Source organism: Leptinotarsa decemlineata, unplaced genomic scaffold (assembly GCF_025532065.1).
Source record: "Leptinotarsa decemlineata unplaced genomic scaffold, Ldec_3_MD MMD2_tig00001621_RagTag_RagTag, whole genome shotgun sequence".
NCBI lineage: Eukaryota > Metazoa > Arthropoda > Insecta > Coleoptera > Chrysomelidae > Leptinotarsa > Leptinotarsa decemlineata.
This window is the reverse complement of record NW_027412566.1, coordinates 2,426,429-2,442,883: the sequence shown is the minus strand read 5'-3', so window position 1 is coordinate 2,442,883 and position 16,455 is coordinate 2,426,429.

Genomic DNA, 16,455 nt, shown 5'->3' with positions numbered 1-16,455 from the left:
ACTTTTAAATAAATTTACCTTTCCGGGGCATATTTCTTCGGCTACTGCAATCAAGCATTCTTTTATCATTTCTCCATCGGTGAATGGTTTGCCACGTTTTCCGATTTCAAGAGCCACACGAAAGCTGGCGCGAGTTGCAGACTCTTGTTCAGTAATCGCTTTGGTAAACAAAGATTGCTGCGATTTGAGTCCGCGTTTCGAAGCTTCAAATTTTTCCTTCCGCAAACTTCCTGTAAACTTGGAGTAACTTTGAAGATGTTTCGATTCATAGTGTCTTTTAATGTTATAGTCTTTGAGAACAGCTATGGTTTCATTACAAATTAAACATAGCGCTTTATGCTATAAAGCGCTTTGTTTAAAATACTGAAAGTTCCATTTTTCTTGGAACGTTCTGCATTCACTTTCGATTTTTCGCTCCTTTTCCATACTAACAAATCACACATAAAAACAATAAGTCAAATCAAAATACTTTTATTGACGGGTGTTACTTTATTTCACAATAGACAGTTTCGCTTCCTTCGCCTTTCCTACGCAGACTAACTCGCAGTTGCGCCGCTAGCCTTTCTATATGTAATTGTTACTACCATCTCGAGGTGATCGGAATACACTAGCTAGAACCAGAACTTTCTCAAACCAACGCGATAATTCCAAATATTTAATTACGCCTAATGCCACCCAGCGGGTAGCTGAAAAAAATTGTACATAGTACCACTACTCGCCACTAGATGTCGTTCAAGTGTCACGATACACAATAATAATTGAAATGCAAAAAAAACGTCAGTTTGCTTAGGTCACGCACTTTGCGACTTTCCTAGTCTAGAAATATAGTTAAGGGCAGAAATTGGCCTTTGGAACAAACTGAAAAAATCATTATGGCCCGAAGGCTTCAAAGTTCGGAGACCCCTGGCTTATGGTAACACTAATTTTTGAAGAAAGTAAGAAAAATTTCAGTATATCTTTTGGGCAAATTTATTTGTTTTGTTCTGAAAATATTATTTGGAAATATACTTTTGCAAAATTCTAAAATAAACGAATTTCGTCCTCAATTGGTTGAAATGAACCAATATGCCAATATCTCTTGGCACAATCATGTCGCTGAAATTGCAAAGGCTGCTTTATAAAGCTCAGATTAGACCTTCTCTGAAGTATTGTTCTCATGGATGAAGTTCCGCCCCTAAGCATACCCTGAATCGGCTGGATTCTATCCAGAAAAGAGCCATCCGCCCGAGCTGAAGAGCCATACATAAAAATGATCCGACAAGCCATAGCATGGAAGTTTGGCCAGCAAACCCCCATGCAACACACGGTCAAAGGCCATAGAAATATAGAGCGCAACAGCTATCGAGTCTTCATGTTACTCGATTGCATTATTCCAAATATGGGTAACATAGGATAGAAGGTCGCCTGTTGATCTTTGTTTCCGAAAACCATAGTGTTGATCGCTCAAGATATTAAAGCTCTCCAAATATTAAAGGGTATGTTGGTTCACGACTTTTTCTATGATTTTCGATAGCAACTGATAGCAAAGCGATTGGTCTACAGTTATTTGAAAGTGTCTAGTTATCTAGTGATTAGGGGAGCGTGGAAGAATCGTTCAACTGACCTAACACTACTCTTTTCATTTTGCAGTCTACTTTACATTGAGTTTTACAGTTCTGTCATTATTTTACCAGTAAGCAACAAACAATTCATCATTTAAAATCAGTATGAGATTTGACATCTATTGAATATCGCAAAGTAATGCTGCTCCTCTGAGAGTCCAATGTTCCGGTGGTTTGTCTGTATTCAGATATAAACGCACGATGAAGTTGAGACCAGTTCTTCGTGATTTCTTGTAAACAGGACACACGTTTAGATTTGATGGCTTAGGATCCGTTGAATAAGCAGCAAATATGTGGATAACAGGCATCGGTGTGATCGATTCTTCCAAACGGGCTAGACGTCTGTCCCACCCAGCACCGTCTAAGAAAAGTCCATACACTAAAACTCCCTCCGGTGGCGCATTTGTTACTTCCTCTCTAGAATTTTTCGTAACTTCGATGAATAACGTCACTTGATCCAGGGCTCAGCCTTTGTGTGCTCTCGCTGCTACTTGTTTCATGGCGGTCAGGAATCCTTGAGGATTGAAGAAGCCTGCCATCCAGAAACTCGCAGGTCGACCAGAAAAGCACCATGTTCTCAATTGGGTATCTTGTTCCACCAGCTCAGTAAACCAGAATCCAAGCAAGCTTGCCACTTTAGCATCGTAAATGTTTAGACAACATTCAATGCCTCACTCATGATAATTGTAGCCAAAAGTAGATCCCTGAGGGCCCTTACCAAGGTTATCACTTTCTGCATTCTATCTATTTCTTGCCTCACGAAAATATTTAGAGGATTCAATATATTCATGTCTCGTAACCTTTCTTTCACTTCTATTATATTATTATTTTCTGATTATAGCGAAGGTAGTATCAAATTTTGGTGGTGTATAAAATAATGGTAACTCATAACGCTTTTGCAGTACCTATGGTTTGGCGTGAGCCTACCAATCATAGAGACGACTGTTATTTCGGCTTAACTCCTCCCATTAAGCATGGTTTATCTATGAAGAAAAGAGGAACGGTTAAATACCCTAATCTCCCATCTGCTCTTCGGCCTGTACCACACTCAGACAATTTGCCAGTCCCTTCTCCACCCCAAAACTATGAAATTTTAGAGGAAGGTGATGAAGACTGTTTAGAAGGAGCAACCCATCCTTCTACATCCTATGACCCTGATTTTGAGGTAAGCGATAGGTCTAGTGATCCGCACAGAATTAGTCAAGCAGAGTTGAGTGACCTTATAAGAGATCTTCGCTTGTCTAAGGAAAAGGCTGAGCTGTTAGGGTCAAGACTACAACAGTGGAATCTTCTAAACATGATGTGAAAATATCTCAGTACAGACAGCGTCAAAAAGATTTGTTTCTTTTTTTTGAGAAAAAAGAAAACCTCGTAGTTTGTTCTGATGTTAATGGTTTGATGGACTGCTTGAATTTGGATCACACTCCATCTGAATGGAGACTGTTTATAGACTCTTCAAAACTAAGCTTAAAAGCTGTACTTCTGCATAATGGAAATCAGCTACCCTCTATTCCTATAGGTCATGCAGTTCACATGAAGGAAACGTATATAAATATGAAAACACTTCTCCAATCAATCAAATATGAACAACACAAGTGGCACATCTGTGGTGATCTGAAAGTCATTGCTATACTCCTAGGAATGCAATTAGGGTTCACCAAGTACTGTTGTTTTTTGTGTCTGTGGAACAGTCGGGATAGAAAATCTCACTATAAAAAAATGAACTGGCCTACACGAGACAAAAGAGATGATAACTTCACAGCATTGGTTAAAGAGCTTCTTCAAGCTTACCACCAACTTGGATGCAACATGTCCTTAAAAATTCATTTTCTTCACTCTCATCTTAATTTCTTCCCACAAAACTGTGGAGCTGTGAGTGACGAACATGGAGAAAGATTCCATCAAGACATTGCTTTAATGGAACAGAGATATCAAGGCCGTTGGAATGAAGCAATGCTTGCAGACTACTGCTGGTCTGTGTGTAGGGATGCTCCAGAAGTGTTTTATAAAAGACAAGCTAAACGACAGCGATCTTACAATGAATCGGATGGACTTAATTGAAATTTGGTGGTTCAAACTTCTTTTATTTGTCAAAACACTAAAAATGATGTTTTTTTATTAATTTTGTACTTAAAATATTCTAAAAGAAACATAACAATATTGTTTTATGTACATACTTTCACTTTTCACGTATAGTATAACTACTCTTTAAGATTAAGTACTGTGTATCTCAAAAACCAGAGCTAATAAAAATTTTCCATTGTTATTTTCGTTTTTATCACCCCAAAATTAGTAGAAATTGACTAATTTAGTGTAGGAAACATTCAAAAAATATTTTTTTGTTGTGTTGTGTAATTGATAAGCATTTATTTCACTTAGACAAGAAGAAATTGAAACTCATCTCTCAGTAGACGTCGCATCTTAATGCTAATCATCTTTTCGAAAAATCCAACATCATTCAATCGGTTTAATAACTTTGGATTAAAACAGCATTCACACAATCGTTGATGTTGGTTGAAGTAGCATCAGTTGTTATGAATTTCCCTTCAGGATACAGTGTGGAAGTTGTCAACCATATTCAACCACATCAGAAAATGAAAGACGGTTCATGTTCCACAGCCGCAGCGAAATGTCAAATGAAATATGCATGTTTCTGATTATTTGACGCTTTGCAGCTATGAAAACGTCTGCATAGATTCCACAACTACCGTCATTGTTCGTTCATATTTCCAGTTAATACGGCACACACGGATATAAAGAGACTCCCGGCAAATATTTGGACAGTTCGCAGTGATAATATTTGGTTCAGTTAACGTTGATAGCCTAATTGGGTAAATTAAGCAGTTATGTCGTACACGGGTAACGCAAGCCAAGCACCGCAAAAGTGGTGTGTGAGCCCGGAGGGCATCAATGGAATTCACCTCTTTGGGCTCAATCGGAATTTCCAACATCCGGTCTGGTGATATAATGAACCGGCGAACATTTATGCTGGAGTGGTCCAACGAACCGACTTTTGTTCCATGTCAAACTTTCAATTCAGGGGTGTTCATTGTTGACGTTTGTATAGTGGAGCAGGTCGTGTCTTTCCATTTCCACGAGAAAACGAATATTTTGTACACTATGAAGTTGATTCAGCATTTTAGATTGTTCTTAGAGAAAGTCAAGACATCTATACGAAATATAGTGTAGCTAATCAGTTCCTTGAAAAAATTAAAGTGTGTCTATACTCATGTATGGACGTTAGAAGGTATACTTATTTGGCGTGATATAAAAATCTTTTTAAAAATGTTATCCTTCGCGTTATTATCCGGTCAATCCAGATATTGGAAGGTACATAAATTCACAACAAGCTGCATACGAGTGTAATTTTTCAAAACATAGTTAAAAATAAGAGGTAAATTTTCGTTTTGTGGACACCCGGCGATTTTGAAAAAATGTTTGCATGTACTTACGTAGGTATTTTGATGCGTAGATTACGAATCCGAAAGAAAAAAGCGGCACTCTCCCTTATTTACAAAGATACGGCCCTTCAAAGTTCTGAAAAGGGCAACTTTTCAGCCTTTTTTTTCACAGAATAAACTATTTAAAAACACAAGCATTCATTCACTAGGTCACCTTTACACCTTATTCCTCCTTCTTTGATACTTTTCACTTCAATATTGAACATTTTTCCTATAAACAAATTAATTTTGAAACGAATGCTTCTCCTGGTGATATTATTCTATTTTTAGGTAAGTTACTAGTGACATTTCAGAAAATAGCGGTTGGTATTTGCCGCTGCCTACTATTTCAAATTCGTAAAACACCACCAAAAACCAATTTACGATCTGAAGAATGAAGGTAAAAAACATTTGAATTACTTTAGGAATATGAACTGCATCAGTCGTACCAACCATGCCATTAACCTTAAAACGTAAAATAAAGAGATATGTAACCAAAAAGCAGCTCCGTAAATTTTTTAACATTTCTATTGGAAAAATGTTGATTATTGAAGTGAAAAGTGTCAAAGAAGGAGGAATAAGGTGAAAAGGTGACCTAGTGAATGAATGCCTGTGTTTTCAAATAGTTTATTTTGTGAAAAAGAAGGCTGAAAAGTTGCCCTTTTCAGAATTTCGAAGGGCCGTAACTTTGTAAATAAGGGAGAGCACCGCTTTTTTCTTTCGGATTCGTAATCTACGCATCAAAATACGTAAGTACACGCAAAAATTTTTTCAAAATCGCCGGGTGTCCACAAAACAAAAATTTACCAAATAAGATTTTGAAAATTCCGAATTTTTTTCCAGGCGATGCCTCGTTGGTATCAAATGAATTCTCCACTATTGGTGATTTAGCATTAGAACATGATTGGTCTTGACAATGTGTACATGCCAGAGAACACAACAGTCCAACTTTTTTAAAATCACATTCAGCGCTGCATTCCTTTTTACAGTTGCAAAAGATTGTGTTCAGCAGTTTTTCCGGCGCAGGTGGGAGTAAAGTCTGAATAGTTTTTAATGCATTGTCAACCAACTTCCAACCCCAGTCTTTTGGGTCTAGCTGATAACCAAGCCAAACTTGAACTTGGTAATATACCCGGAAAAGATGTTGATAAGCAGAAACTGAGGTTGGAGGAAGACAATCTAATTGTACCCGTTTCTTACTTTTAGTGTTTTTTTACGAAACATGCATATCGATACTTATCTAAGCAGGTGGTTTTTTTCGGAGCTTTGTACATAGAAAGAAGAAGAAACTGAATCCCGTTGGTGATAATTTCTTGTTGAGTCGAATTACTTTTTTTGAAAATTTCAGCACATTGAACTAAATCTTGTTTTTCGAACATTTTAAAGACTGTTGCTTTACCCCTCCTGTAAAATGCAGACGTCGTATCACAGCCAGTTATTGCGTGTAAAAATAGAACATGATTTTGACTCTTTGCAAAAGTATAGATAAACTTTTTGACGAATATATTTTGATTTGAATTCGAGCTTTTCCTGGCTTTAGAGCAGTAAGAAGTACGAGTAAGTCTACATCTTCACCAACAACAATAGTTGTATTTCTCAAATTGAATTTCTCTATAGCTGTTTCATCAATCAGTACGTCGGCATCGTTATTAGCCTGTTCAACCAATATATTTTCACCAATAAACTTATCCTTCAACATTGAAATGAACCGAGATTTGTTGTGAATATTTGCAAGAAACTTCTGTTGACTGGTAGGAAGTGTCATAAGTTCATCAAAAAGAATATCGGAAGATGAAGATGTTGCTAAAGTTCGACGACGTTGTTCTGCAGCTTCAATATTTCCCGTGCAATCATCATAGCCATCAAATACGACCGTAATTCTGGCACCAGAATGTCTACGTACATACTGAACGTATTTATCTAAAATGATGCTAAATGTTTATAACTTTTTGACTCCTCGTATCTCAAAAACGATGGCTCTAAGAAAAAAAAATTGATAATTTTTTTGTAGAGAATTTCATGATCTACAATTTTTATCTGACGTCATTTTATGATAAAACTTACCGCGGCAGCGGCATCGTTGCGGTGAGCAATCTGCCGCTGTCGCCATCAAGCTAGAATCGGCTAGAACCGACCCGCCGGACCAGCGCGTTAGTGTTCGAGAACGATCTGGATTGCTTTGAAGAGGCGCGGCGACATTGCGCTTAGTTTAAAACTGAACGCGTAACCAACGTCCAGCGGTTGGGTTAGTAGAGAACAACAAAATAATATTATGGCAAGCAGTTGTAAGAAGGTAAAGACATACCACTTCCATTCGAAATGGGAAGAACAATACTTTTTTACAGAAGTTAAAGATAAAAATGTTTGTTCGTTATGTAATACTTCGGTGTCCGTTGCTAAAAAAGGAAATATTGAGAGACGTCATAAAACTGTACATTCTAATTTTGAAAAATCATTCCCACTACATTCTGCCGCCAGAAAGGAGAAACTGAAACAGTTCAAAAAGCAGTTAATTGGACAACAATCAATATTTTTAAGAACAGTCGACGAAAATAAGGCTGCAACTGAAGCATCGTACCGTGTGTCCCAGATAATTGCACAAAAAAAGAAACCTTATGAAGACGGGGAAATGATAAAACAGGCGTTTTTAGAAGCTGCTGATTCGTTTGTGTTTATTTTTCAAACACCTTCGTTTGATAGGTAGAAATGTAGCTATGAACAAGTATGTACTAGTAATATTAGTTATTTTGTTATTAGTTCATTATTAGTACCTATGTATTATGCATTAACAGTTAAATAGTAAAATAAATACATATAATGATAAATAAACTGTGGATTATTTCACTTACGTTGCGTTACGTGGCTTCCGTGTGGGTAGCTCGCTGTTTATTCCAAAATTAACAAAGTAGCTCAACACATTGAAGAGGTTGGCGACCACTGTCCTAGGTCATCGTCCATCCTCTCCTTTCCAGGAAGGTGGACAGTCACTGGGAGACATCTCCTTTATATTGGCAGGTGTAGGCCAAGACTCGCCGAAGTCCAACAGGCCTTCTTACAGGTCTCTGTCATTTATGTCATCATACGCAGAGACTCGGACTGTCAGAAGACAGTGTGTGTCGCCTCTGTTTGAAAAATGATGAAACGCAGAGCGGAGCACATACTTTTTGCCTACTCCGTTGGGGACCAAATCAGGCTTTTAGAGTGCGGCAGAGCCATGGTCTGCTAAATGGCGAGTTCTCGTGAGCAACGCGTAATCAACTGTCACGGATTCTCCTGCACACTCTCACAGATAGCAGTGATGTTTTCGGCAGATCTTGCGTTTCGTCAACGCACTGGTGTTGGTTGATCATTTACTGAAACACTGGACTCAAATTCATCCACCACATTGCGAATAGTCCTCTCGGTAGGATGATTATAGAGACCGTAAAATGAGCGAAGCGCGCGGTGAGTTACACGAACAGAACACCCATTTTAACAAACCAATTTTATTATTTGCACGTGTTGTTGAATGCTGTATCCGTCCATGGTGATTTGGCATAACAGTTTCCACGAATGACAATTGAATTGACAGGTGTAGCTTCAACAACTTGGCCGTTGTCGATTGTCCAAGTTCATAAGTCTCTATTGGAAGACCCGTTACCAACAAGCTAAATAGGTCAGTTATTCCTATACATTAAAACATCATTGCTTATGGAACTGAGAGTTGAACAAACCCAACACCGACCTGAATATTACCTTCCAACTACTGACGTGGGTAGAGTCAGCCGTAAATTGAGGATAACCACGGTTCATCCAATTGTCCGTTCCACGAATGAGATACTCGGACAAAGCACATTACCAGCTGAAGTTTTCCCAAGCCCTCGTGCGTTTCTCTAGTAAGTCTCTGATTCGATTATGGGGATTCAGGCAGGGAGAAAGCAAACAGATGACGATGCAGTGTTAGTCTTTGTTCTCAATTATTTGCATCTCGTGTGCCAGTTCCCTCGAACGCTGTCCAACGCGATGAAGATTCTCCAACAAAAGACGACTCAAGTGTTGTCGTTATTCCATTGGTTTGGATTATCTCTCGGAATGTAATCGTTTTCGGTGGATGTGTGTATGTGATTATTTCGAATGCGACGTGTTTTGGAGAGGTGGAAGTTAATTATACGAATGAGACTATAGATGTCATGATATTGAGCCATGTTTACGTTTTAGACACATCAGTTATTGGTATTGTCGCAACTCAGTACTCGCTTGGATTATTAACCAGAGGATTTCATTTGCTGTTTGACCCATTCATCATTCATCCAAATAATGAAACAACAACAAACAGAATAATGATTACCATCCTGCTTTAAATGTCACTATTTCTTTCTGAAGGGAGGAGAAAATCCACAAATATTCCACTAGAAACGATGTACTTATAACTTTAAAAAGGCCGATTTTCTTGAATTGAGTCGCATTTTCAGAGATATCGAGTGGCATACAGTTCTTAATGGGAGAGATGTTGAAGTGGCCTTAGGAAAATTGTATAGTTTGTGGAATGACGTGGTAGCAAGGTGTGTCCCTGAAATTAGTTTCGGTAAGATTAACAATTCGCATCCAATTTGGTTTACTAAAGAGATAAAGCATCTGAGGAGAGAAATATAGTAAATTGAAAATGTTATCAGTTCATCATGAACATAAATTCAAAGAGTTAAGGTGCAAATAAAAAAAAATAATTAGAAAAGAAAAGATGATTTATTATAGAAAAATCGAAGATGGTATACATACCGAAGTGAATGAATTTTGGAGTTTTGTAAATAAAAAAAAGTCAAATAATACAAATCTAGGACGTTTTGTCTATAATAATGAGTTTGTGGACGGAGATAAAACTGCCGAGGTATTTGCAAAATTCTTTTCATCAGTCTTTTGCTCCGAACCTGCAACTTATAACACTCATTTCAAAGATACACATAATGGTATAGGAATTTGTAATGAATCATTTAACTTAGACTCTATTCGTGAGACTGAATTTAATGCAGCAATGAAAAAACTGAAGCCAAAGAAGGCAGAAGGTACAGATGGTATTTCTCCTTATATGAATGGCTGAAAGTTCTATTGATTTATATTTACAACTTGATCATTAAAACTGGTTCATTCCCAACTGCTTGGAAAACTTCTATAACAATACCAATACACAAGTCGAGAAACAAAATGGATGTGGATTCATGAGACAAAAAACAATCAGCACTAATTCATTGATAATGAGCAATAAGGTTTCTGACTCTTTAGAAAATAAATCATAGTTGGATATTGTTTTCACGGACTTCAGAAAAACATTTGATCAGGTGCATCATAACTTACTCCTAGAAAAGCTTAATGGCTATGGATTGTCCAGAAATTTGATGATGAATTGATGAAGAATTATCTTCAAAAACGATACTTCACGGTCAAACATAATGGAAATACTTCAGGAAAATTTCTAGCTAATTCTGGAGTTCCACAAGGCTCGACCCTGGGCCCTCTTCTGTTTTTACTTTTTATTAATGATTTGTCTTCAACTCTTGAATTTTCGCAGATGACTTGAAACTCTTCAAAGGTATTCAAACTGTTCCAGACTGTATAGGTCTGCAGAGAGACATTGATAAAACCATGGATTGTAGTCTAAGAAATAGATTATATTTCAATTCAAAAAAATGTTCTGTACTCTCAATCACCCGTATTAAAGAGCCAATTCTGTTTGAACATGAAATTAAGGGAGGGATCCTAGAGAGAAAAACTGAAATAAAGGATCTTGGTGATACCTATAATTCACAATTCAACTTTTTCACTCACATTAATAACATGATTGAGTCCACTAATCGTATTTTAGGTTTTGTTATCAGACAAACATCGAATTTTGCCAATATTAACACTATTAAATTATTATATTATTCCCCGGTCAGGCCCAAACTAGAATTTGCCTCAATTATTCGGTCCGGGAATATCAAACATATTTAAATAATTTGGAGAAAGTACAAAACGAACTGTTGAGATATTTGTATTTTAAAAAGTACCACGTGTGGCCTAATTATAATACCGTCAGGACATATCAATTAAGATCGGAATTCAAGATAATATCCTTAGACCAGAGACGAACTTCAACATCAATGATATTCCTGTATGAATCAATAAACAATTCTAAAAATTCCCCAGAAATCCTCAATATGCTTCCATCTAATGTACCTCCACGGTGTATACGTTCCGCACCAATGTTTAATATCTCTGCAATATGTACATCAGCGAGAGCACCTCTTTTAGCTATGATTAAATTAGCAAACAATTTCAATCTACTTATGGACTTAGATTGGACCTTACCTCTATCAGTTTTTCGTAAAACAATTCTAGAACAAATATTGAATTCAACTCTGTCAAACTGCACATATATTTGACAAATCCCCTCAGTGCAGTTATGGACGACTCCCTATAAATCTGGTGTCAGTAAGTAATAGTTTAGTAATCTAGATCTATATTTAATAGCTATCATTGTAGTGTAGTTTATCCATGTAATTAATCTATAATGGACTATATGGGTAATAAATACAAATAAAAAAAACTGATTTGAAAACTCAATTAAATACTAATTGTAATGGAACGGGGAAAATACTTCAGGAATAAACTTGCACTGAAACTTTAATCAAAAATACAATAAAACACTAAAAACTCACATTATACTGCCACCCAGTAGGATCGAAGGAAAGGAGATGTGCTGCATTGCTGGAACATTCCCTGAGGATAAATAGATACTGAATGAATTTCTCAATACTGACTCTTTTTGATCTTGATCTCCCTCAATATTTATGAAGATTTATACATTGCAACTTTGATCCGGTCACTGTACTAAAGTAAAACGCTGAGTATGCAATCTGTGCAAAGTTTGCGTATCTGTGGATTGTTTTATATTTCTATATCCTGTGATCGTATCAATTTTGATGTCTATGAACTTGTAATATTAAAAGATGGAATTCTGATTACTGAGTGTTTTTGTTTCAGAATATTGAAGTTGAGGTTGGAACATCTTTCAATTTATGTATTTATTTGAATGAATTTGAATTATTTCATGATTATTTTCCTTATTTGACAGTATTATACAATCTTGTCAACAGTAGCAGCATATTCATATATGCCTTTTAAAACAAATTATCCTTCACGAAATGTATTTCCAAAAATATGTTTCGCCATCACAGTTGTTTTTTCGTACTGAATATAATGGTATATTGCCGCTAAAATGAAAAATGTATATGGTTAAAGAGATGTGGTAATGGAAATGTTTGTGTCAAAGCTATTTACCGAGTTTTATGGCCGTGGTCTGCAGGTTTTTATGTCTGACGTTTCGTCTCATACTGCGGTAGACAACATCAAAGGCGACGAGGTGCTCCAAAGGCTCTCAACGCAGAAACTGCAATGTTGGAATTTGTCACCGATTTTTAACTATTATTGGATCGAATGACCTTGTTTGTATATAACTGAGGACAGGTAGCCAAATTTCACTAATGTTCATTGCTTTTTTTTCTGTTAGAATTATCCCTTGTTTCTGAATTTCTAGTAGCCTCTCCAAATACCTACCATTAGAGAGTAAGTTTGAATTATGTTTGATTACTTGAATAACGCCTAATGCAAAGAACTTTCTTCTAATTCAGTCGAATTTGTATCTAGAGCGGTTTCCAATTTTTCCATAAATAAATTAAGCGAATTTCAATCAGTTCCAATGAATTCCTGATTTCTCAATAACATTGGATTATCTGATTCACGAATGAAGAATAAAGATGAAATCAATGTTCTGGATGTCTGATAAAGCCTTATATTTGCGAAGTTGCAAAAGATAGAAAAATTAAATTTCGGCAATTACTCATTTACAAATAAATCTTCTACTTTACGTATGTGTAACTTCATCACCTCTGTAGGGGCAGCACCAAGGCGCTGCACTTCCAAAATCTCAAATGGAACCCTATATCGATATGAAGCTCGTTTTGAAGATTTTGAAGAAACTGTACGATAATCTTTTTCTGAATGAAAACTATTTCTAATAATCCAACAAAAAATTATTGGTTTCTTTCGTCACGTTCTGTATATTGAGTAGATTCCTTTGTACGTATATAATTATCGAAATTCCGTTCTTCTATCTTTTTGGACACCCACTATATAGGTATGATTCCCATTTTTGGTTGGGTTTGGTGAGTTTAGTCGGTGATCTTTCAGTTTTGATAGTGAGAGAAAATCTGATTGGATTTTTGGTCAAGCAGGTACAGAGTATACATTTTGTTGTTCCACCTACAAGATTGCAATCTTGCTCGACGAAGCCATAGCAAAGCGTGGTTTTGTAAACCTTCTATGGTGAAAATCAGCATAAATAAGTTTTGGAAGAATCCTGCTATTTGTTATTTTATGACAGAAACAATTAATTGCGTTCAATGAATCCTACAAAATACAAATAAAACAAAACACAGAGTCAGATGCTACAAATTCAATACGAGAACGCATATACAGGCTGATTCACGGTGGATGGCACATTAGACGTTTCTGGTGAACCAGACAACGGATCACTTTGAAAATATAATGGAGAGCATATTCGGACATTCTCTAGCCAACTAAAATATTTTCGACAATGCGGTGTTGCCGCTTCTATTAGAAAGCAGTAGCAACTTTGATTTTTCAAATAGAACACTCTGTATATAATATTATTTTTGGAATCTCCAACAATTGCCCAACAACTTTTCTTGATATTTCCCTATACCTATCTGTTACCGTTTTCGAAATAAAAATTAATTTCAATTTTTTTCTTCGAAAATCATGACTTCTAAAAATGCCGATATCTTTCAGTTAAGAAGTACTATGATATCGAAATTTGGTTTGGAGTTAGGTGATACTTGGACACTTCCGACACGTCAGCCTAATCTCCGTTACTTCAATACAGGGTGGTAAAAAAATACAGTTTTTTCGTTTGCTTGAAAAAGTTGCTGAAATTTGATTATTTTAAATAGAACACCCTGTATATTATTGAAAATTCGGAAAGCTGCTGAAATTTGCTTTCTTTCTATGTATATCATACCTATACCTAACTAGTCAAGTTTCGGACTTATGAACATTTATTTGTGAAAATGTCCCTTCAGAATGGTATTTCCATTCGGTATTTGGTAAGCAGGCCATGATTGACAGTAGCGTTGTGACATTCTCCTGATAATATCGACATTTTCGTCACTTCAGAAGTTGCAAATACCTTCAAAACGATGGAACAAAACTATTCAAACGAAGTTCTTATGAATTTGTTTATTATTTTTGGACAGTTTGACAAAATTATCAGCAGAACATGTAGAAAGTTCAATGAAATGTATCCGAATCTACCGCCAATGAACCTCAGGAAATTTATACGAATTCAGAACAATTTCAATGCATTTGGATCAACTTTAAAAGCACCAAGAAACTTGCCTCGACCCGTAACTTTCGAAGACAACCAGATTAATGTCTTAGCATATTTTCACGCATTTCCCGAGTCATCGATAAGAAGTGCTGAAGAAGATTTGGGTATAAAATATTCATCGGTTCAAAGAATCTTGCGAAGACATAAAATGCATGATTATAAATTCACCAAAATTCAAGCAATGAAGCCTCAAGATCCTCAACAGAGAGTAGAATTTTGTGAAATGTTGTTGACACGCATTCAAGAAGATCCACTTTTTTTAAATAAAATTATTTGGACTGATGAATCGAAATTTTCGAGAGAAATGATTTTCAATAGAAAATTCGTCATTATTGGTCCAGTGAAAATCCTCACGTCACAAACGAAGCCGGATTTCAAGAAAAATTTAGTTTTAATGTCTTCTGCATGTTGATGGACAACAAATTGAGGTACGTGATATACGAGGAGTCATTAACATCCAGAAGCTACCTGAATATTTTGGAGAATACTGTAGACAGTTTCGTGGATAATCTGCCACTCGAAGATTATCCAACTAGACGGAGCTCCTGCACATTGCACAAGAGAAGTGAGCGCAGAACTGGATAGACTATTTGACGATCGATGGATGAGGCGCTTGGGACCATGGAATTGGCCAGCGAGATCACCCGATCTTAATCCATTAGATTTTTATTTGTGGGAATGTTTAAAGAAAAAGTTTACAAAATACCCGTGCGTTCGAGAGATGAATTGTTAGAAAGGATTGCCCAAACATTTGAAGATTTGGATCCCAATGAAATCAGATCTGCCACCACGAAAGCAGTCAACACCCGCATTTTAAAGTGCTTGGAAGTGAACGGCCAGCGATTCGAACATATTTTGAAATATTCCACATGATTGTTTTACTTTTTTATAATTATTCATATCAATATTTCCAATTTCGAATTTCTTGGTGCTTTTTTAAAGTTTATCCAAACATATTGAAATTGTTCTGAATTCGTATAAATTTCTTGAGGTTCATTGGCGGTAGATTCGGATACATTTCATTGAACTTTCTACATGTTCTGCTGATAATTTTGTCACACTGTCCAAAAATAATAAACAAATTCATAAGAACTTCGTTTGAATAGTTTTGTTCCATCGTTTTGAAGGTATTTGCAACTTCTGAAGTGACGAAAATGTCGATATTATTAGGAGAATGTCACAACGCTACTGTCAAATAGTAATCATGGCCTGCTTACCAAATACCGAATGTAAATACCATTCTGAAGGGACATTTTCACAAATAAATGTTCATAAGTCCGAAACTTGACTAGTTAGGTATAGGTATGATATACATAGAAAGAAATCAAATTTCAGCAGCTTTCCGAATTTTCAATAATATACATGGTGTTCCATTTAAAATAATCAAATTTCAGCAACTTTTTCAAGCAAACGAAAAAACTGTATTTTTTTACCACCCTGTATTGAAGTAACGGAGATTAGGCTGACGTGTGGGAAGTGTCCAAGTATCACCTAACTCCAAACCAAATTTCGATATCATAGTACTTCTTAACTGAAAGATATCGGCATTTTTAGAAGTCATGATTTTCGAAGAAAAAAATTGAAATTAATTTTTATTTCGAAAACGGTAACAGATAGGTATAGGAAAATATCAAGAAAAGTTGTCGGGCAATTATTGAAGATTACAAAAATGATATTATATACAGAGTGTTCCATTTGAAAAATCAAAGTTGCTACAACTTTCTAATAGAAGCGGCAACACCGCATTGTCGAAAATATTTTAGTTGGCTAGAGAATGTCCGAATATGCCCTCCATTAAATTTTCAAAGTGATCCGTTGTCTGGTTCACCAGAAACGTCTAATGTGCCATCCACCGTGAATCAGCCTGTATACAGACGTCTCAAAAACCAAAGAAGGCTCAGGATGTGGAGTGTACTCCAGATCACTAAGCCTGAGGATTGAGTGGGAAATGGGAAAAATTCTAGCGTGGTTCACACAGAACTGGCTGGTATCT